Below are 23,443 nucleotides of genomic sequence, written 5' to 3'. Positions count from 1 at the left end.
TATTGGATAGAAATGCCAGCTATGCTATTTCTGTACAGGTCAAGTATCCCTAAACCAAAAATTCAAAATCTGAAATTCTCCAAAATCTAAAATTTTTTGGGTGCCAACATGACACTGCATGTGGAAAATTCCATACCTGATTTCAGATGATGGATTGTAGTCAAAACACAGACAAAACTTTGTTTCATGCACAAAATTATTTATTGTAAAAATTACCTTTAGGCTAAATGTACAGAGTGTATATGAAACATAAATAAATTTCTTGTTTAGACTTGATTTCCATCCCAAAGATACCCCACATTATGTATATGCAAAGTTTCTAAAATCGGAAAAGAACATTCAAAATTAGAAGCACTTCAGGTCCCAAGAATTTTGGATAAGAACTACTCAACCCATGTCAGTGATCCGAAGTCCAAACCTTAATAATTTTGGCCTTAGCAGAGTATACTAAGTCTACCTCGAGCAATGCTACCCCAATCCAGTGGTAGCCACATGTGTCTCCAAACTTATCTCATCAAACATAGACTTTTAAACGTAGAAGACAGAGTGGATGATCTTCTAACCCAAGTGTCTCCTTTTTTTACATGATTAAAATTAAGACTTGGTAAATTGAAGTGGATTGTCTCAAAGCCATGGCATTTTAAAAAGTGGATATGAAATTCTATGCCCATGTCCCAAGCGTCCCATTTGTTGATAACTATTCTCAGGTTACCCTAACAAACCTGCTTAGAATAATAAATATGACTTTAACATAAAAGTCAAGACTCATACTCTTATGGAAAGCCAGCAATAGCCTTGTGCTAGAGAAGGAGGTAGAACATGTTTGAGTCATCCTCCAACACTTACAAGTGCTTTTGGCATTCTTTGATTTCCTTGTACATATATACATATTCACATAACTGGTGAAATTCCTCTATTCAATAACAATATCCAAACTCTATTGCCAGGGCATGTTTATGGATGTTAATAGAGTTTTCCTTGTCGAGGATGATGTATGATATGGATCTTCCTCTAAGTAATCATAAGTCCATTCTACTATAGTAAATCAGCCAAGTGCATTGTAATTTATATGTTTTACTTACAGGGATTTCAGACAGGATACTTCTCAGATGTACAAGAGAATGTAACTCAGTATTTTCTGTAACATATCTCTTCTTGCTTTCAAATCTCCTTCCCTGTTGGTGGTGGTTGCAAAGGAGATGGTTATTAAGGGGGAAACCTAAGCCTAAATTAGACTTTCTTTTGGTTTGAGAAAGCCTCATTAGAGTAAAAGATTAGTAAATTTCAAGGTCAACTTCTTTTCAGTGCCATTTTTCCCTTTTCTATGTAGATTCTCTCATTTTTAAAAAGGCATCTTCAGATGAATGGATACAGTGTGTGTAGGGAAGTTTTCGTGTCCTCAGGGTAATGGTGGATGGAGGGAGAAAAACTCTCTGGTTTTCTTGCTACCCTCTGGGTCCTTGCTGGTCTCTGCCGAGTTGTCCCCATCCAGCCTGGTTACAGGACATATTGTGCTGTGAGACTTGGGACTTGAGTACTGTGTGGACACCCTCTGTTGGCAACCATTGTTCATATTCTGCACCTGTCCTGATGCCAGCTCTCTTGGAATACTAATCCTCAGAGCATTCCTGCATACCACCACTGGGACACATAGGAACTTCTGGATCGTACATATCACATACACTGTCTCAAGCCATATCTACTTAACTGTGTCTTATCATTTTTCTTCTACTGTGGCTATTTTATATTGGCAAGGAGCACCCCTGCATTCTGATACCCCCAGCTATTAAATGGGAAGTGGAACAAATTCTTTCAGCTTTCACCCTGGTCTTTAACTTATCTTGAAATTTTTTAATGTAGCTGTCGAGCCTGAGCCTATTCCCAAGGGTATGGAAGCACCAGATTCTTTCTCAGAGATTCAAATTTTATCTTATCTTTAGACATACCCCATTCTCAATCCCCTTGCTTCTTTCCTGCTATTTGAACTTTTATTTATCCTCACTATCACAGGTTCTCTGTAGTCTATCTTGTACCCTATGCATTGTGGTTAATAGTGCCACTATATTCTGGGTTAACCAAGATATTTTATTTGATAGATAAAGAAAATTTTAATTTGGAATTTGGAAATTAAATTTTGAATTTGGAAAACACTTTTGTGCTCAGTGAAACCTAACTTTTGAGACTATTTTGTCACAATGAACTTAAAAATATTTTCAATAATGTTAAACAAGAAATTATTTGTTATAGACTGTATTGTCTTCTTGTAATAATAAATGTCATTATTTCAATGAATAGGGAAACTTTAAATCAACTAAGAAACAGGAACAAAAACATGCTATGTTATTATCAAAAATGCATACTCCTTCCTACTTAAGAATCATGAATTTATATATTATGATATGGTAAAATTCATAACTAATTGTAATTTTTCCTAAAATGTTTAAAGCATTTTCTAATACCAGCTTCAATGTCTATATTACTGTAACTTCATGAAAGACCGCTAACAATAATGGCTATCATTTATTAATATTAAGTAGTACTTGCCAGACACTGTTAGAGGTGCTTTAAATGCATTATCATTTATCCTTAATGTGTACTACCATTATCTTCACTTTTTAGATAAGGAAACTAAAGCATAAAAGAGCTAAGAAACATGAGAAAGACGACCTAGCTACTGCCTGTTTTGTAATTCCCATGGACTTAGCTTGGAGGAGTAAGAACTGTGACTACAATAGCAGAAATTGAACAGCTTCATTTAGGAAATCTGAATAAAAATATAAATAAAATGATGACCCTTAGGAAAAAAAGCAGTTTTTGAGTGTAGGGATAGATGTGGCCTGCTCATCATAAAGTTCATGTGTGGTAATAGATAACTGATTTTTAAAATAACAATTCAAACTCTAAAAATTCTGTTATACTGCCTGGGCACAGTGGCTTATGCCTGTAATCCTAGCACTTTGGGAGGCTGAGTCAGGTGGATCACCTGAGATCAGGAGTTTGAGACCAGTCTGGCCAGCGTGGCAAAACCCCATCTCTACTAAAAATATCATTCTCAGCAAACTGACACAAGAACAGAAAATCAAACACTGCATGTTCTCACTCATAGGTGGATGTTGAACAGTGAGAACACATGGACACAGGGAGGGGAGTATCACACACTGGGGTCTGTCGGGGGGAAATTGGGGAGGGACAGCAGGGGGTGGGGAGTTGGGGAGGGATAACATGGGGAGAAATGCCAGATATAGGTGATGGGGAGGAAGGCAGCAAACCACACTGCCATGTATATACCTACGCAACCATCTTACATGTTCTTCACATGTACCCCCAAAACCTAAAGTGCAAGTAAAAAAAAAATAGACTGTCTGGACTAAGGCCCTGCATTGATTCATGGAATAGCTAACAGTTGGCCATATGGTCAGGGACAATGCTACAGTTTTTAAAAAGGTCATATATAATTAGTCTGATGTATTAAAATGTATATATGTACAATTGAAACTTAAAAAAAAAGATAAATAGGGTTGATGGATATTCCAATTACCCTGATTTGATTGTATGAATGTATTGAATTCTTACATGTGCCCCCAAAATAGTTACATCTTACCTGTATCAATAAATAAGATGGGGAGAATAAAAAATTATAAAAATTGGCCGGGCACGGTCACTCATGCCTGTAATCCCAGCACTTTGGAGGCTGAGGCAGGTGGATCAGGAGGTCAGGAGTTTGAGATCACACTGGCCACATGGTGAAATCTTGTCTCTACTAAAAATACAAAAATTAGCTGGGTGCAGTGGTAGGAATCTGTAATGCCAGCTACTTGGGAGGCTGAGGCAGGAGAATTGCTTGAACCTGGGAGGTGGAGGTTGCAGTGAGCTGAGATCACGCCACTGCACTCTAGCCTGGGCGACAGAGCAAGACTCTCTTTTTCTCTCTTTCTCTCTCTCTCTCTCCCTCTCTCTCTCTCTCTCTCTCTCTCTCTATATATATATATATATATATAGATCAATCAATTCTGTTATACTTATGAAGAATAACAGTACATGTGTATTACAAGTTTGTGAAAATAGCCTAATAAAATATTTTAAAATTGTTATTGATGTATAATATACACATACCAATAAAGAACATATATCATAAATATGTTTCATGAATTTTTTAAAAATGAACACATTTTTCCAGCTAATAGTTAAAATTACAATTTGGATTGCTTTTTCTCATGGATATATATTATTCCAGTATATAATTATATACTAGAATATATCATTATTATATTATAATTATATATAATAATTATATATAATTTATATAATCACAATATATATAATTATAATATAATAATATATATTAATATATATAATATAATTATATATATTATATATAATTATATATAATATATATTATTCCAGTATATATATTATTCCAGTATGTAATTCTCCCACAATTTATTTTTTATTTTGTTTTTAATATGGACATTTGGATAGTTTATAGCTTGAGGATTTATGAATAACGCCACTGTGAACATTCCTGTACATGTCTTTTTGTGAACAAAAGAAACAATATCTGTTGGGTAGATCCCTAGGGGTGAAACTTCTAGGTAATAGGCAAGATATTTACTCAGCTTTGGTGAGTATGATTACTGCCACCATTTCTAAAGTGGTTGTACCAGATTGCTTTCTTACCAACATGAATGCAGATTTGGTTATTCCACATCTCTGCCCCCAGGTATCACCATTGTTATGAGGCCACAGATCCTTAGCCTTTTCAATGTAGTGGGATTTGGTTGTAGTTTTAAGTTTCAATATCATTATAACTAATGGAATTGATCATCCTTTCTATATTTAACTGGCCATTTGGATATCCTACATTGTGGAGTGTCCATTCATGTTTTCTGCCCATTTTTCTAATAGTAGTGAGCCTCTTTCCTTAATGGTTGATAGAAATTTTTTTCAATATCTTCTGCATGTGAATACTTTATTAGATATGCACTTTGTGAATATCTTTTCCCACTCCATGGGTTATATTTTCCCTCCCTTAACAATGTCTTTTGGGAAACAAAAATTCTTAATTTTAATGTAATCCAATTATCTTGCTTAAGAAACTCTGCAGTTCAAAAATAATAAAACAATTCTTTGCAAAAAGCACTATTTGAGGTAAAAATTGAATGTATGCAATACATTTGACAGCTACATTTTAGTATACCCAATAAAACAGGCAGAACTGGTCATTGTACAGAATAGAGATAATCTTAGCTATTTTTTTAAAAAAATTAATGTCACATTTTATCTCAGATGATTTCTGAATCCAGTAAACCTTCTCACTCTAACATATGTATACATTTTACATTCAGTTTGACAGACTTCTAAAAATCAGGAGTTAGTATCTCATAAGGTATCAATTTTTCTTATTCTGAGGTAAAAATCATCTCTGTGTTACTTCCACTTACTGGTTCTAGTTTACAAACGTAGTCTTTTGTTCACTTATCTATTCAACACATTGTATGAACTCTATGACTTCTAAGTCTTGGAAAGATTCCAGGGATAATTAAAGAACTCAGAGTCGACTTGGGAAGCAATCTGTCAATAAGTGTACATTTTTCAGAGCTCGTAGTCATAGTAGTTGGTAGGAAAATGAAGAAGCCTCACCTTTTTGTCTCTTCTTTGAGTAAAGACTTTCAACTATTCCACACGTTATATAAATTTCAGAACTTTTATCATCATGATTATTCATTTTCAGACATAGCCTAATTAGTTACTGACATAGTTAACATTAAAATTAAAAATTAATACAAAGCAATAGCCCACGTGATGTTTTATCAGCAAAGAGACTGTGGTTCCATTAGTTTCTAGAACTGGAAGGCAGCCTGTTTTTGTTGATTCAGCCTAGAGCAGCTCTATCATATTTTTGGCAGTGCCTCATATCGTGTTTACATACTAAACTTGAATTTGAATCTATCTGTGTAAATCCCCAAAATTGCACTCACGATTATTATCAAGCAAGTGTCTTCCAATGTTTTCAGCTAATTTATGAATGTACAAAACTTGCTGATTATTATTAACTTTGTTTCCAAGAAAATTTTATGATACAGGACTATGTTTTGTTTTTGATGCAAAGGTAACTGAAGAAGGTAGGATATAAAGCTGTATATATGATCATGATAAGTCCATCTGTGTAGGGGGGGTGTTAAAATATTTGGAAATAAATGCACCAGAATATTCGTAGCACTTATCCTAGATGACAACATATCCTTTTAAATCAATTTGTGCTAATTTCAAGTTCATTGCCTTATCAATCATACCACCTCTTTCTACAATCTTTTCTAAATCTTTAAATGGAATTGGATACCATCTAAATATTTTAAGTCTAAGCATTTATTCCTTAGAAATGCTGGCTAACATCCTTTTGCATGTCTTACAAAAAGTTCAGGTGGATAGTGATCTTTTAATCAACATTTAAAAATTATAATTGTCTAAATATTTGTACAGTTATCCAACTGTTCCTTTGTATAGCCTAAATTTCAATATTTTTGCCAAAAATAGTAAAAATCATCATCAAATATGGTCTGAAATTGAAATTCTAAGTCTTTGTTTTCTTGGTTTCCAACTTAACACTGTTACAAAATGAAAGAAGGTCGATTTGACAGAATTTATTCTTAGTGAATCCGTGATGCCTCTAAAGAGTATTACATTACTTTTCTATTTTCTCAAAAGATCTCTGTTCAATGACATTGTGATATATTATAAGAATTCTATAATACTTTGCAGTTCCTTCCATCAAGGTGGGTTACAGAAGTGTATTCACTTCCATCTTGAATCTGGACTGGCCTTGGAATTTACTTTGAGTGATAGGATACAGTTGAACAGATAGTGTGAGAATTCTGAGCCCAGACTCAAGAGGCCCAGAGCTTTCCCTCTTGCTGCTCCTGGGGACTCTATATAAATAAGCATGAGCTAGTCCACTGGATACTGAATGGCATACGATGCAAGGCCCCAACCAACAGCTAGCTAATGCCAGACGTGAGTGAGTCCTTGACTGCCTGCACTTTGCAGATACATGAGGGAGCCCAGCCAAACTCAGTAGAAGGACCTCCTGGCTGAAATTGTCACCCTACAGTATCATGAGCTAAAAAGTGATTGTTATTTTAATTCTTTAAATTTTTGGTGGTGTATTTTATTTAACGAGTGGTAACTGAGACAGATTTGTACTGCACTTTCATAATAAATGCTATAATGTTTATTTCCATGTAAGTCTATTATTAGAATTTACCGTTTATATCGGTTTTAGAGTATTATTATCTTCACATCAATATAATTTTTAAGAAACGTACTTTATCCTTGTACATATGTAATGGAGTGAAAATGATCACTATAACTGGTAATTCTTTTTACCAATGGATATATGTATAAGAGCTTTCATTCCCTGCTGTTTGTTCTCTTTCAGGAAAAAGTAGGGCTGGCAGCTCTTGGCTGTCTAGGAAGTAGAGTATTCTCATTATTATTTGTTCTTATGACATGTAGTTATCTAAGTGTTAGAATAAATAATGCTTTATGAAATGATAATGACAAGGTGAAAATTAAGAGGAAATACTGATAACTTGCTCACAAATTGTGCACATTGGCTGTTGGGCCCCAAGGGGTGTTTTCTAACACAGAAGGTCCACCCAAGATTTGTTTCCTATGTTCTAATTTGTAAAAATATACTTGAGAAATAATTATTTATTAGAATAAGACTATATTTGGTTTAACTCAGTCTTTGAATTTAAAATCTTAAGTCCAAAAATAATTTTAAATGTGATATTTTAGAAAATTTTCCAGTGGAAACAATGCCACAGAGTTTTGAAATGATGTAATCAAAAAGTGAAATAATAAAATAACATTCTTAATATTAAATTATTTTACAGTGGTTGTGAATGCATAACATTAAAATGTTAACTGGAAAGGAGGAAAAATACAGCTAATTATCCACATTTCTAAACAATGTTTGAGTATTAAGAAATGGCTTTTTAAAAACATTTTACCCAGACATTTAGAATTATGCTCTTTAAAATTTGAATGGTTTCAATTGAAAATACGCAATTATTGCTTTCTGAAAATAAGCTTTCCAGATCTTGAGTCATTCTAAATTTTTAGACATACTTTGGACAATGGAAGGCTAAGAATGATAAAATACTAATTGTTTAGACTTGATTTAGCAGTATCAAATATCTAAAACTATTTTTATGGCTTTGCATTGAATAAATCTGTTACTTTTTACATCAAATGCATTCATTTGGCTGATCTGAAAAATGAGATGCCAGTCAAGGGAAATTCAAACCTACATATTTCTGATACATTTGGAGGGGAATTCAAGCATGAAAGTTGGAATCCAACTGTTTTACATACAAATTTTAGCCCTCTCTTTTAATGAGGGAGTACAGTTGAATATGTTACTTAATCTTTCTGAGCTCCAGGTTCTTTGTCTTTAAAATGAAGATCATAATATGAACTTCTTAGAGTTTTTGTAAGAGTCAGACATGGTTTTTCAGTGCCTGGAATAGCATGCATCTTTAATAAATGATAACTATCATCTATTCCAAGATTTTGGTTTTAATTTTTTTTGAAATTATATGATAATTGTAATATTTCTTTCATTTTTAGTGTTGATGGTTGCATGGAATAAGAAGTTTGAATCTTTAAGTTACTAAAAATCTCATTAACTTAGGAAAAGTAGGGCTTTTCCTAACTAAACTAAAAATGTAATGAATTCTATTTCTTTCAAGTATTCAGCAATACTTATATTGATAGATATTAAAATATCATCATTTTGGTTCCTAACAGTTCCCTTTGTCTGAATTTTAGATCATTATCTGTAATTATATTTATGATATTTCTTTAACATGAAATAAAATTTTAGCAAAAGTCTGCCTTGGGTAATATTTTCCTAAAAAGAATAATATTTTAATGTTCTTATAAAAAACTAATTAAATATCTATATATAAAATAATGTCTAAAAACTGGGGATAATAAAAATATGCATCATATGGATTAAAATGGGTGAAAAGTGAACCCCCCAAACACATTTATGTTTACAATGCCATGGAGTTTCTTATGTTTTTATGACACAAAGTTGATTAGTGTTATTGTTTTGTTTGCTTATTTGTTATCAGTATATTTGTAAGGGCACAGATTACATGAGTAAGAAGGAAATTCATTTCAATTACCAAATGATATCCATGCAATTTGCCAAGAAAAAAAGTACTTTTTGCATTTGAGACAAAATACAATCCATATTTATTTCATGAGCTTAGGAATTTCAAGGGGTCACTTCTATAGGAGAGTTCCAAGGGAGTTAGGAATCTGGCCTGTGATTTTTACTTTTGGCAGTGGCTTCTGAAATAAAACACAATCAGTTATAATATTTCAAAAAGTTATCCATCATCCACAATGTGAAGTATAATATTTTAAGCTCTGGAGTATGGCTTGAAAAATTCACTGTTCAAGGGAGGTGGAAAACATGAAAAGAAAATGAAAATGGGAAACAGGGGGTTTAAGCGGAGTTGGGTTCCATGTGGATAAGGAATTTGACTCAAAATACAAATGTTCCAGGAAATATTTTGTGAGGACTGTGTTGTTAATTAAGATTTCCAGAGGTTCAACAGTACCTCAGGTTCTCAGGAGGTATGATGCATATAACCACCAACTTAAAGTTAATATCTAAAACCAGCTATTTACATACAATAGTTTAATAGAGATTTACCAGAAGAATTGGTGAGAAAACTGTTCTGTTGAAGATAAATTGGGAACTCACGGCCGTATTTTATTAGACTATCTCATTGTGGTTTTTCACACTGTGGGAATTCGACTTCCAGAACTAGGGGAGCCTCTCCACTTTTATTTTAGTCTGACCACTTTTCTTCAGGGAAGGCAAAGGTTCACAAATCAAGTTTGTTCATGTTAAACCCCAGGAAGAGATTTAAAAAGAAAATCTTGCTACATAGGCATGCTTATCCATGTAACAATAACTGTTCTACCAAAAGCACAAGCCAAACAAAATCTAACAAAGTCTCATTAAGTATTCAATTGGATCTGCAATGCTTAGCTGAGAAGTTGCCTTGAATAATTCTGCTATGATTTCCTACTGAGGGAGATGCAGGGTTCTTTACCCTGACCTAAGCTCACAAACTTTTTGTGTTGACTGACTGGCATTGTGAGTTGGCACGAAATTTCTTCTAATTTACTTTCACTGCAGTTATAAAAAGTATAGATCCTCACTCTTATTTTTAAATGAACAAGAGTATGTCATTCACAATAAAATAATTTTAGTCAGCCTACCAAAGAATGAGAAGTCAGTTTCACAACTAAATGAGATCTCTTTTCAGTCTTTTGGAGAGGGGAGGATAAATTTTCAGTGCAGTTATAATTTCCTTTAATTCATGGACATCTTAGCATATTTTATCATATTCATAAACTTTCCTTGAGATTCAGTTAATTCCTAAGTTGCCACCTTAGATACTATATTCTAAGGCTGTGGAAACTATTATTGTACACATGTCTCAGAAACAATCTAACATTGCACACGTCTCATAAACGATCTAACATATAACTCCTACCTTAAAGTATTCAGTTTTGTCTAAGAGAAATATATAGTCCTTTAAGATATGGCTTTTTGTCTCCAGGGCAGAGGTTTTATGACAGTAAGTAGTTTTTCAGCCTTAGGGAAATCAGATGTGGCTTTCTCAGAACAACAGTTTTTTGGGTGATGAAAAGACTAAATTGATCATCTTTTTGCTATGTCTTTCTAATTTTCAAGAAAGTACTTAAAATGATAAATTTGCTGTAAATTTGAACCCTGCCATCTCATAATTCTTATTTGTTTATTTTCTCTTTTTCACACTGTCACAATTATTATCTTTTGTACTTAATTCCATGACAAGTTATATCAACTTCTGCTAGTAAGTAAAGCACAATTAATACATTTTCCTGTATATTAAAAAGAATGTGGTCGCTCTATATGAACTGATAATGAGTTAGCCTCAAGATTTATTAGGTGGAAAAAGCAAAGCGCAGAACATTATAAGTAGTGTGTTTCCACTTTTGTAGCCAAACACATAAAATATATATTTGTATGTATGTGTACACATATGCAGTTATTTATGCTAAATCATCTTTGCTAGGATACATAAGAAAATGGTAACAATGATTGTCTCCAGGAAAGAAAGGACAACTAAGAAACTTAAGAATCAAGGGTAGAGATAGGCTTCCTTTACTTTTATATATAATATATATATATATATTATTTATATACAAAAGACATATATACATTGTATGTTTATATTTTATTTATAATTTTATATGCTATATGCACATATATACATTATGTATACAAAAGTGAAGTATATATATAAATATACACATGTATATATATTCACTTTGTATTGTTTTGTATTGTTTAGACCTTTTATCATGTATATTATTAAAAATTAGCAAACCTCTATTAAAATGTTGCTGAGGTTCAAATAATAACTGTTACATGCTTTTCATATTTAATCTAGAAATAGCCATCTCCAAAGTAGTGCTACACCAGAGCAGATAATTATAAGTATACAAACAATAAATGCTTACATTTATTTTTTATTTTTGCTAAACAAGATTGCTAGATAATATTTCTTTTTGTTCAATGTGTTCTGGGTATAGGTCACAAATTGCCATTATTCAATAAATTAATACTTGGAGGCTAGAATACATTGGCATTATTTATTTAAATAAAATAGAATACTCCAATGAACTTTGACATTCATTGAATAAAGTCAGTCTTTACTGTCAAGACATTAGATGCAGATGTGAATGCTTCAAGTCAGATTTAAAATTTTAAACAGAGCTCTGTATGGTTTTAAAATTAAATGGGGAGGGTTGCTGGCAGTATCTCAGACAATTTTGTGTGGCAATGAACTTAGCATTTCAGTAATTCTTAGTTAATCTCTTTTAATTGTTCTATAAAAGGGAAATAAAGGGCTTGAGGATCAAAACTATCCTTCATAGAGTGAGCAAACTTGGTCATTTTAGTCTGAATTACTTGGTTTTACTCTACAGTATTCATTTGATGTGTATCTGTCTATGAAGACATGCAAAAGAGTCACTTAAAAGCATAACACTAGAAAATCCCATTAATTCCTTTCTTCAGAGACATTTGTCCTGAGCATTCATGTGTTTCAGCTGAGAGTTCAGCTTGAACCCATAATCATGATTCTCTCCCATATAATAGAGATATAATTAGCAATGGTTGCAAAATCATATAACTCTGTGGTATTTACATGGCCATAATTGATTACAGTATTTCTCAGATTAAGAAGAGGAACTTTTTATCTTTCTTCTTTTTTTTCCATTTGTACAGATGATTATATACAGCTGTCTACATGACCCTCTCTTGCTTAGCCCAACTTAACCAGAAGTTCTGTGACTTTTTGTCTATTCTCTATTATCATATAGCATCTGTTATGAAGACACTATTTAGTGAGTTAAATTAATGCCATTTATATTCTGGTTGAATGCTAAGAAATCTGGAACAGTTGAACTAATAAAACCACCTTGTACATCTCTCTTAAAAGCACACTAAGCAATGTTTCAACATTGCAAGTAGAGTGTCATGTTGTCTCGTGAAAAAATGAAGGAGAGAGAGTTAAATAGCAAATGAAATACGGCTTCTGCTGAATTCCCTGGACATTTACAATCTGCTATATAAGCAATAGGATGCATAATTTAGAGTTGCTGTTACCTACTGTCCAGATATTCACAAAAGCCTATTTGGTTTTAAATTGTTGGGGCTGGGAAGAGGGTAGATTATTGAAAAAACAGAAATCTTAGAGGAGGCTATAAAGAAACTTCCTGAAATCTTAAGTAATTTTCATGAAGCTTTACTATTCTATATTTTATCATTTTCTATGTTTAGAGTCCACAACTGTAAAAATATAGTTATTCTTTTCAGCAACTAGAGAAATAGCCCCTACTTTCCAAGACTAAAATCAATGTGAATACATATTAGGTAGGATTTCAACCGTTTCGGTCAATTGATATAAATTTTTGTGTCTAAAATACCTTTAAAATAAATGCTATCAAAAATCAAGAAGATATTTCATACCTACGCAAAGAAACTTTTCTGCTCTCTCATTTCTGGCATGTTTTCTAATTTTTCCAATAGATAATATTGTGATAGTTATTTTAAATCACAGGCAAATGTAGTTCTGAGATTTCTACAGATGTGGGAAACACATTAAAATGAACAGTTGTTTTGGTCATGGGTCTTTGAAGAGTGCTGAATAATGTAACTCTCCTCTAATTTCATTTTCTGTATCATGAAAATAATGTTTTTTAATGCTTTCAAGTTAAATATATAGAAAAGAGCAGTTAATCAGTTAATTCAAGGAAAATTTGGTGTGATGTTTTAATTATCTAAAGTTTAATAACAAAGATGATGAGATATCTTGCCTTTCTTGAATCAGTTCTGCTTGTCAACAAGATGAATTTGTTTTGCGTTTTGTAATGGCAGAAGAGTTTTGGGGGAGGTGAAAGGAAATTTGGAGGATCATCTATAACTGATGCTGAATCCACTTCTGCCAGGCTGCAAAATTGGTTGAATAATTTGAGAGTGTTTACTTTGGCTTAATGTTTTGTTCTGAGATGGAATGAAAGAAGAAAACGTTTATTAAATTAATAATCCTTTCTGTAATCCTTCCCAGCAAGGTCTCATGGGTGTGCTGAGCAAATGATAACAAAAAATTATAAGAAAGGGAGCATCATTGTTCTCTGTTTGTTTGAATTTATCAATACATGAAAGCCCAAAGGGAAAGTATCATTTCATTGGTGGTGATATGTGACCTTCTTCTTAAAACATTATTTTGATTAAACAATAGCTTATCTAATGTTTCCATATTAATCAGGCAGAAGTTTCTTGGATGAAGCAACTGTTTATTTTAGGACCTGAATAGGGAAAGGATGAAGGAGGATACTGTCATACTCAATTTTAGAAGGTCATGTAAGCTTCATCTTCTTTTTTCTCTCATCTTGGAAAAAAAAAAAACAGGAATAAGGTATTCCATTTCGTTATTTCTATACTACTAAAGCCTGCAAGTTACATTCTGAGTTACCATTCTTCTTGGTTAATAAAAACTTTTTGTCCATGACTTGATGAATTGTATGTATATACTTAAGGAATTGATGTCTTAAAAATCTTTGTTAAATTACTTGCAGCTGCTCAGACCAATCCAACAGGTTTATATTTAAAAAAGAAAGGGCTGGGGATGCCAACTGTCAAATACTACAGAAAGGAAATGTGAAGTGTAGAAAAACAACAATTCTGCCATAGATATGCAGATCAGAATACATATTTGTATGAAAAAATTAATTTTTAAGTTAGCTAAGGATTATTACAATAAACCATCTGTATTTGATATTGCAGAAGTTCAAGTCTCTTCAGCAGATGTTGGGAAAATATTTTTTGACTACTAGTTTAGTTTTTACAGAGCACCAGGTAGTTTTGATCACTTCGTATTTCCATCTTTATGGTCACTATTTGATGGTCAACTTTTGAAGTCTTCATAATTATTTCAACTATTATTTCCTACAATATAAATAAATAAATAATTAAATTCTTCTATATTTTCTTGTAACATAAGTCATTCCACAGGACATTTTTGCAAGATACTTTTAAAATCTATTGGATTGGGTCTTGACACATTTAACTCTGCAATTTTCTCTCTGGTATTATTTCTTGATTCATTGACAGAAATGTTTATGGAGTTCATTCAGTTAGCAATATTAATATCATCTTTAACTCCTCTTAAGTGAAGAAGTTTGAATTTCTAACAATGGAAAAAAAAATCTCTCTTACCACAAAGAGGCATGTTTTAAGGCTACTCTGAGGATAAGACAATCCTTTGAAAGGTAGGGAAATTTTGAGTGAAGACTAAAATAGTTACTTAAAGATGGTTTACTCAAATTATTTTCATTTTTTATTTCTATAGCAGGGTTATAAAATCAGAAAACAAAAATGGAAAATGAAAGTTATTGGAGGGAGTTATGCAGTGTAATCACGTTAATAGTAAGATATCTCCAGTTTCGTCAAATACTATATTTTATCTCAGCTGCAACTGTAAAAATATAAATTTTATGGCAGAGATTATAATATAAATTGGGAAAGACTGGTGTACATTTTGGTACATCATTAAAAAAAACACCTAAACATGAAGATTTATTTAAATCCTGTGATTAGAGCACCCCCAATTTGTTTTGTATTTTCATCATTCTATAGCCTCTTCCTTTATATATATTTTCTTTTTCTTTCCATTTTCAGTATTTTCCTGCATTCTGCCAAGTTACATTTTTCTAACCTGTAAACCCCCATCTTCTCAGCAGTAGGGCCCAATGATTCACAAATGCATTTAACTGTGATAGTAAAATTTGTTGAAAACATACCTTGTTATGATATGGCTTTGGATGCGTTTCATTTCAAATAATTCTGATTTAAATTCGCTTTAAAAGTATCACATATACACTGGCATATATCCACTGTAATAATTTCCCTGGTATAATAGGATGTAGGGCCTTGCTGTACAAATGTCACCCTACAGAGTAAATAAACATTTATAGAGCTTTGGTGCAAGGAGGCATAGTTTCTGAGATGGCTGAGAAGCAAAGATTATGTAAATTATTGAGGCTAACCTGAATAAAAATAGACTTCTCTCAGGAATATATTCAATAAAGTCTCTGCCCACTTTTTAAGCAACCTTTTTTCCTATTTGAAGTCCCCTCTGCCCATCCACCGTGCATCATATTGCCCGGTTAAATTTTCCTCAGTGTATGTGCATCAATCTGTAATTCTCCTATTATTTGTTTTTGTTGTCTTGTTGTTTCCTTTCTTTAAAAAAAAAGAATGTATGCTTGATGAGGGGAGAAGTCTTGCCTGCCTTGTTCTTTTTAATTCTTGATGCTTATATGTTTGGAGTAGTGTCTTTCACAAAGTTAATGCTCAGTAAATATCTATTCAAATAATGAATTAATAAATGAGCTGACCCAGAAGTATTTCCACAAAGGTAAAGAACATTTACTCTTCTCTAGGATTAGCCTCCTGGCATCAGGCATATTTTACGTTTTATTCTAATCATTTATGGGCATTAAATGTAACACTGTGAGATCTATGAGAAAAGCATTTGTATTGGCAATAAATGAGGAATTTAGGTAAAATATAAATAGTGACTGAGAGAATCTAAGATGTGTTTATTTACATTAGCTTCATCTGTAAAAATAGGTGATTTTACTAAAATTTATTCATTCTACATTTCAGAATTCTTGTAGTTTATGTAGATGAGTCTGTATGCTATTATTCTACTTTTATTTTACTTTGAAGTGAGGGAAAAAACTGATATGTGAAATGTTCCTATTTAGTAGAAAAGAAATAGATGATTTCCTTTACCCTCATAATGTCTATAAGGTACCACATATTTCAAGCCCTTTTCTAACACATATAATGAAAGTTTTTTATTGTCCAGTCATCTGTTATTACAATTATATTTTCAAAGTGAGAAATTGAGGTTCTTTTAAACTATAGCTATCTTTGAAATATAAGAAAATGTCCTCATTATTTAATGTTTGGCCCCCTTAAAATCTCTGTGGTTACTGCTGTTTGCAGTAATTAAAAAATCAATGTTGTTTGAGTTTTCTACTTATTATAATATAAGGCAATATTGTTAAGAATGATATTTAGGATATTTGAAAGTTCTAAGATAATGTATTTAACAACAAACAAATGAACAAAGTTTCTATATAACTCCCTACAATATAAAATAATTGGTTGCTTCTCTTTATATACAGATACATGGTCATTCTAATATGTTTAGTGGCTATTGTGAAACAAACTTTGCCATTTCCTGCTTTTCCTAAGATTTGTGATTCTTTGTACATACTGGGCAATCAAAACACTTTTAAAAAAAAAAAACATGAATAAACAGCCTGGTGCTCTTATAATGTTACCAGTTGACCTCACATTATTTCAACCAGCCACCAAAAAAGTATGTGATGACATATTTCAATAATAGTTTACCAAATATACCTTGCACAGAGTAATTAGTAAAAATTCTAAGCATGTATTTCAAAAGCAGAAAATACTTTGTCAAAAAGCAAAAATCCAAATCTACAGCAGAAAAATAATTATTGAACACATTTATACTATTTTTAAATGATTAGTCAAAATTGATAAAATAGGAATAGTGGTAGAGGAATTCAGTGGGTGTTAGAATATTTTCTTTTTATATTCTATTGAATAATTGAAATTGAATACATTAGCCTTGAGGTTTAATTTGAATAATTTTGAAAGTTCATACAATCTTAGTGGATTTAAGAATGCAGTTTTTAAAGAGAACTTACTACAACACGAATGTGTTAACTTAAGCGGCTGCTAGCTCATGTAGACTGCACAGGCCCCCTGGTCTATGCAGCCACAGAGGTTACTGATTTGAATCAGAAAACTCACATGATCCAGAAATCACAGAAGGCTAAACCAAACATTTCCTCCTATCCCACATCAAGACCAATAAATAAGATTTTATAGTTTAATTATAATCACACATGAATTTTAAGAAGTGACTCGTAACAAATTTACTCTGCTAGTGTTACAAGAAGTGTGCCTTTTGATTAGGACTTAAAACCTCATATGTTTGAAACATGAATGGTATATAATAACTGTATATTGTTCTTGAATAACTTCATGAATAACTTGAATAACTCATTTAAATGGAAAAAAAACCCTCTTATCATCCAAAGCTTTGACCTATAGTCAAATTCTTCCATGAAATAACATGAAATGTCCAACCCTAATGAAAATAAATTTTTGAAAACCTCTCACATATACTTACTTTTGTCTTTAATGTAACTAGGATCATACTTCTAGAATATTCTAGAGTATTAGAATAAACTGTTAAAGGCTCCAAGCATGATAAGGAGGCCATCTGTAGAGTTCTTACACTAAACACTTTAGTTGACACAATGGTGAATCAAAGCTAAAACACTAAAGTAACTAGTTTGAGTGACTGTAGTTATGGTTTGGCTGTGTCTTCACCCAAATCTCATCTTGAATTGTAGCTCCCACAATTCCCATGTGTTATGGGAGGGACCTGGTGGGAGATAATTGAATCGTGGGGGCAGTTTCCTCATACAGTTCTTATGGTCCTGAATAAGTCTTATGAGATCTGATGGTTTTATAAGACTGCTCCCTTTTCTCTTGGTTCTCATTCTGTCTTTCCTGCCACCATCTAAGATGGACCTTTTGCCTTCTGCCATGATTGTGAGGAGTCCCCAGCCACATGCAACTGTGAGTCCATTAAACCTCCTCTTCTTCATAAATTACCCAGTCTCAGGTATGTCTTTATCAGCAGCATGAGAACAGACTAATACAGCAGTATAGAAAAAATTACTTTCATTGTGTTGTAGTAGTTGAGAGAGAATTACTGTGACCCTATGCCTCAGGCTCCAAACAGTGTACAAAGTAGGAAACCTGCAGTTCTGGACTGCACTAACCTAGTAGATTGCTGAGTGAGGGCCACTCAAGTATGGACGAATCTAAGTAAATCACTAGGGAGTTCTAGAAAGGGAAGTGGACTCACACCTGATACTGTTCCACATCTCAGGCACATGCTCTGAGTTGTAGATTTGGTGGTTCTATTATAAACGAAAGTGGAAGTGATCTTAGCCAAGTTTGAGTCATTTCTTCTAGTCAAACCTTGCTGTTGGTTCTAACTCAGCTATTAAAATCAGGAAGAACTTGAGAATACAGGAGCAGTTTACTAGGATTAGAGTGTGAAGAGATATAACCAGGGGATATGTTCCTCTAGACTAAAAATGGGCCACCCTAAAACAATAAGTAAATAAATAAATCTTAACCCTTGCATGTAACCTGGTTAAGTAATTATATGAGTACCTTAAGTCTCACTTAATGTATGTTAATATTGCTAAGATAATAATGTGTGTTATTCTATTTTTATTTTATTTTATTTTACTTTGAACTAAGAGAAAAACTGATATGTGAAAAGTTTCTCTTGACTAGGAAAGAAAAATTGATGATTCACTTTAATAGATGTGAAAACTATCATTGCGAATCAGTTCAAGCCATATGTATTATGGCTCACACCTGTAATCCCAGCACTTTGGGAAGCTGAGGCGGGCGAACCACCTGAGGTAGGAGTTTCGGACCAGCCTGGCCAACTGGTGAAACCCTATCTCTACTAAAAGTACAAAAATTAGCAGAGCATTGTGACGTGTGCCAGTAAACAAAACATAAAAGAAGTTAGAATGCTCTGCTCTACTAGCTGAGGATGAAAGAATTAATATGGGTGAAACAAGCACAAGTGGAAAGAAAGCTGGGCTGTAGGCACGGCTGATTCAGTTGTTAAATTTACCTCTTAGCCCTGTGACCTAGGGTGAATTGCTTAACCATTCTAAACCTTGATTTCCAAACTATTATGAGGGTTCAATCAAATAATAATATAAAGTTCTCGAGAGATAGTAAGTAAATATTCTACTGGGGCAAGATTTTTGAATCATTAATAAATATTAAGTCAAAACAGTTTTGAATTGAAAAATGTGTTATGGTAGTAATAATTTTTATAAATATATATTATGCCCATTATAACTGGGCATTATGGATCATTGAGTAAATGAAAATTTGTCTTAATACTCATGTCAGCCATTTTGAACATGACATACCCCCTCCCTTCTCAGAGTTTTTGGAAATGACATTTCTGGAGTTTCCTTCTCTTTCTCTTAACCTGGTTAACTCTTACTCACTTTGAGACCTTAGTTCAAGCTTTACTTTCTCAGGGTCAGTTTCCATGACTACCTGTCCCCAGCCCCCAAGTCTAGATCAGTTCCTTTTGCTTTATGTTCACTTGTAATATCCCATTCTTTTCATTCAGAGCCCTTATTCAATTTTTAATAATATATTTATTGTCATAATTATCTATTGAATATCTTTCTTGTCCTTCAGACCATATGCTTTATGCGGAGAAAACCTGGTTTGACCCACTAGTGTATTTCTAATGTTTAACACATACTAGGCATGCAATAACTATATCACGAATGAATGAATTAATGTATGATGCATATGTTCAATTCTGTTTTACCTATCATTTTTGCATTGAATTAGGATATAAACACATGCACTTTTGTTATTACTTAACTCCAATTGTATGTCTACAAAGTTTACCAAGGAATGTTACTGCAGTATAAAAATGTAAAAGTAGTTGTATAAAAGTTTCTAATAATTTCTACATTTCTTTAATTTCAAGCAAGAATATGTAGGGGACAAATTGACATGCTTTGAGAGATTAAAGTAGCCAGAATAAACCTTAGAAAATTAGAACATTTTGTTTTGTATTAGTGAGACATTTAGGAATCAGGATAAAGGAGAAATATTGGGGTTAAAATGAGATTTTAACAACTCAGAAAATCAATTTGTCTTGCTGCTGCTGTTACAGATGCTGGAGAATGTGTGGACATGAATATTCCACACACTGGGGAAAGGAAAGGAAGTGAGCAGAGTGAGAAAAAGAGACATGTTTAAAGAGAATTGGGAAGAGAAAGAAAGACAGTGGGATATTTGGCAAGAAGTATCAAATCCATGAGGATCTTATAAACTGAAAAACGGGGAGGATTTAAATTGAATTGTGAAAAGCACAGGTTATTTTCATGAAATTCAAGGATAGTCATCATCTATAACTTAGAAGCAAGGTGAAAGCCTAAGTAAACATGGCTTCATTTTAACACCAAGGATATATTATATTCTTAAAATTTTCCTGGAGACAACAGGGAGAAAACAGATTAAAAATTCACCCATGGATGCACAAGCATATACACGCTCACACATAAGACAGAGATACATGAAGTATGAGATCATGAAGCACATGAAAGTAACTGGCCCATAATAGAAGATCCATTTATTTTAGCTCTTGAATCTAAGTGTTTACAAGGGTATCAAAACTTGTCTATGCTGAACTTTACTCCCTAGTAGTTTATAGTTAATTTAAGAAAGCAAAATTTACATAAAATACATTCTAATACAGATCTAAATGGATAAATTTCATGTGAGAAATAACTTCCCTAAGTAGGTATATAAGTAGAAGATAAATTTTAGTAAAAGATTGCTTTTGAAATTTTCTTAAATTAAGAATCACACACATGATATTCCTGTATACTGTATTAACTTGCCACTTATTGGTCAAGTTTCTTCTCTAGCATGGGAACAGGTTGCCATTTCCTTAACTGAACATTGAAATAAAGTAGGCTTGTGTGTAAAACTAGCAAATATGGAAAAAAATGTCATCTAACTCCATGTGAAGTGCTATGCTTCTGAAAAACAAAAGCATTAAGAGAAAGAAGAGACCAGTGTAAGTAGTAGTTGGTGGAAATGCAAGAATTAGAGCTGAAAGTGAGCCTTGAAGTGATGGTGTTTGGGGAAAGACCATGGTCTTGGGCAGGAGTGCTTATGCTTGGGGAAGTTCTGGTTGGAGAGTCCAGGATCCAAAATCTAGTCCTAGGACAAAACCACTATTTCACGACAATCCCAGGAAATAAAGGAAATGTCTAAGAGAGGCACAAGTACTGAGAAAAATGGATTAAGGCTTTTGGCATGGCATCATTTTATTTAATTTATGTTTACCAAGATTTTAATATCCCTCCTTTGTGAATATTTACATTTCAGAACTCTAAATATGTGACATTGCTTTTAACCAATGTGGAGCTGTTTTAATTTACATCATTTTTTTCATATTTTATTGTGTTGAATAAATGCAATGTATGCCCTTTAGAGAATTTGGAAAATATAGAAGAAAGTTTTAAAAAGCCTTCATTTTCTAGATGGTTTGGCTGTGTCCCCAACCAAGTCTCATCTTGATTGTAGCTCCCATAATCCCCACATGTCATGGGAGGGACCCAGCAGGAGGTAATTGATCATGGGGGTAGGGCTTTTCCCATTCTGTTCTCATCATAGTGAGTTAGTCTCATGTGATCTGATGGTTTTATAAAGGGTAGTTCCCCAGCACATAGGCTCTTGCCTGCCACCATGTAAGACATGCCTTTGTTCCTTCTTCACCTTCCACCATGACTGTGAGGCCTCTCTAGCCATGTGCAACTGTGAGTCCATTAAACCTCTTTATCTTCATAAATTACCCAGTCTCTGGTATTTCTTCATAGCAGTATGAAAATAGACTAGTATAATCCCCATTTCTCAGATTTGTTTTTTAGTAAATTTAGTATATGTACATCCAGTTTTAATGTATGTGAAGATATAGAATTCATACATATAATATACTTCGTAACAAAATGCTGTTTCTTAAATATTTTTCTATGTCCACATATATTTTGATAAACTTAATTTTTAATGATTGATATTGAAATTATAAATCATTATTTGACTATTTCAATACATTTCTAGTGGTTACCATTTCTGTTATATGTAACTTTTTTTGCCTTTTTTTTTTTTTCTTTTTTTTTTTGAGTTAGTCTTACTCTGTTGCCCAGGCTGGAGTGCGGTGGCATGATCTCAACCCACTGCAACCACCCCCTCCTGGGTTCAAGTGATTCTTCTGCCTCAGCCTCCCAAGTAGCTGGGACTACAGGCACGCGCCACCACACCTGGCTAATTTTTGTGTTAGTAGAGACGGGTTTTCACCATATTGGTCAGGCTGGTCTTGAACTCCTGACCTTGTGATCTGCCTACCTCGGCCTCCCAAAGTGCTGGGATTACAGGCATGAGCCACTGCACCTGGCCTTTTTGCAGTTTTTATAATGTCTTAGCAAATGACCTTACTATTTCTTTTTTTTTAGGAGAAATTTTTAGATGAGCAAATCATGTTAACATATATATAAATAATATATAAACATTGTGTGTGTGTGTGTGTGTGTGTGTGTATGTATATATATATATATATAACAGCCTATTATATTATGTGAAATTTATCTCTAGATATATGGTGTCAATTTATTCTTTCAAGAATAACATGTAAGAATGTCCATTTTTGGCCGGGCTCGGTGGCTCAAGCCTGTAATCCCAGCACTTTGGGAGGCCAAGGCGGGTGGATCACGAGGTCAAGAGATCGAGACCATCCTGGTCAACATGGTGAAACCCCGTCTCTACTAATACAAAAAATTAGCTGGGCATGGTGGCGTGTGCCTGTAATCCCAGCTACTCAGGAGGCTGTGGCAGGAGAATTGCCTGAACCCAGGAGGCGGAGGTTGCGGTGAGCCGAGATCGCGCCATTGCCCTCCAGCCTGGGTAACGAGAGCGAAACTCCGCCTCAAAAAAAAAAGAATGTCCATTTCTCCATAACCTAGCCCAGGGGTCCCCAACCCCTGGGCCATGGACTGGCACTGGTCTGTGGTCTCTTTAGTAACCAGGTTGCACAGCAGGAGGTGAGTAGCAGGCCAGTGA

At 33.4% G+C, this 23,443-nt stretch overlaps 1 protein-coding gene across 10 annotated transcripts in view; it reads left to right on the top strand.

The window, feature by feature from the left end:
* Nucleotides 1-23,443, top strand: part of NAV3 (neuron navigator 3) — an 853,828-nt gene that overhangs the window by 496,565 nt on the left and 333,820 nt on the right. The gene's annotated exons all lie outside the window — the stretch shown is intronic.

This window comes from Aotus nancymaae, unplaced genomic scaffold (genome assembly GCF_030222135.1).
Source record: "Aotus nancymaae isolate 86718 unplaced genomic scaffold, 86718_ANA_hifiasm-v0.15.2.pri h1tg000016l, whole genome shotgun sequence".
Lineage (NCBI taxonomy): Eukaryota > Metazoa > Chordata > Mammalia > Primates > Aotidae > Aotus > Aotus nancymaae.
Note: the sequence above shows the minus strand (reverse complement) of the source record. Positions and strands in the feature narration are given on the sequence as shown.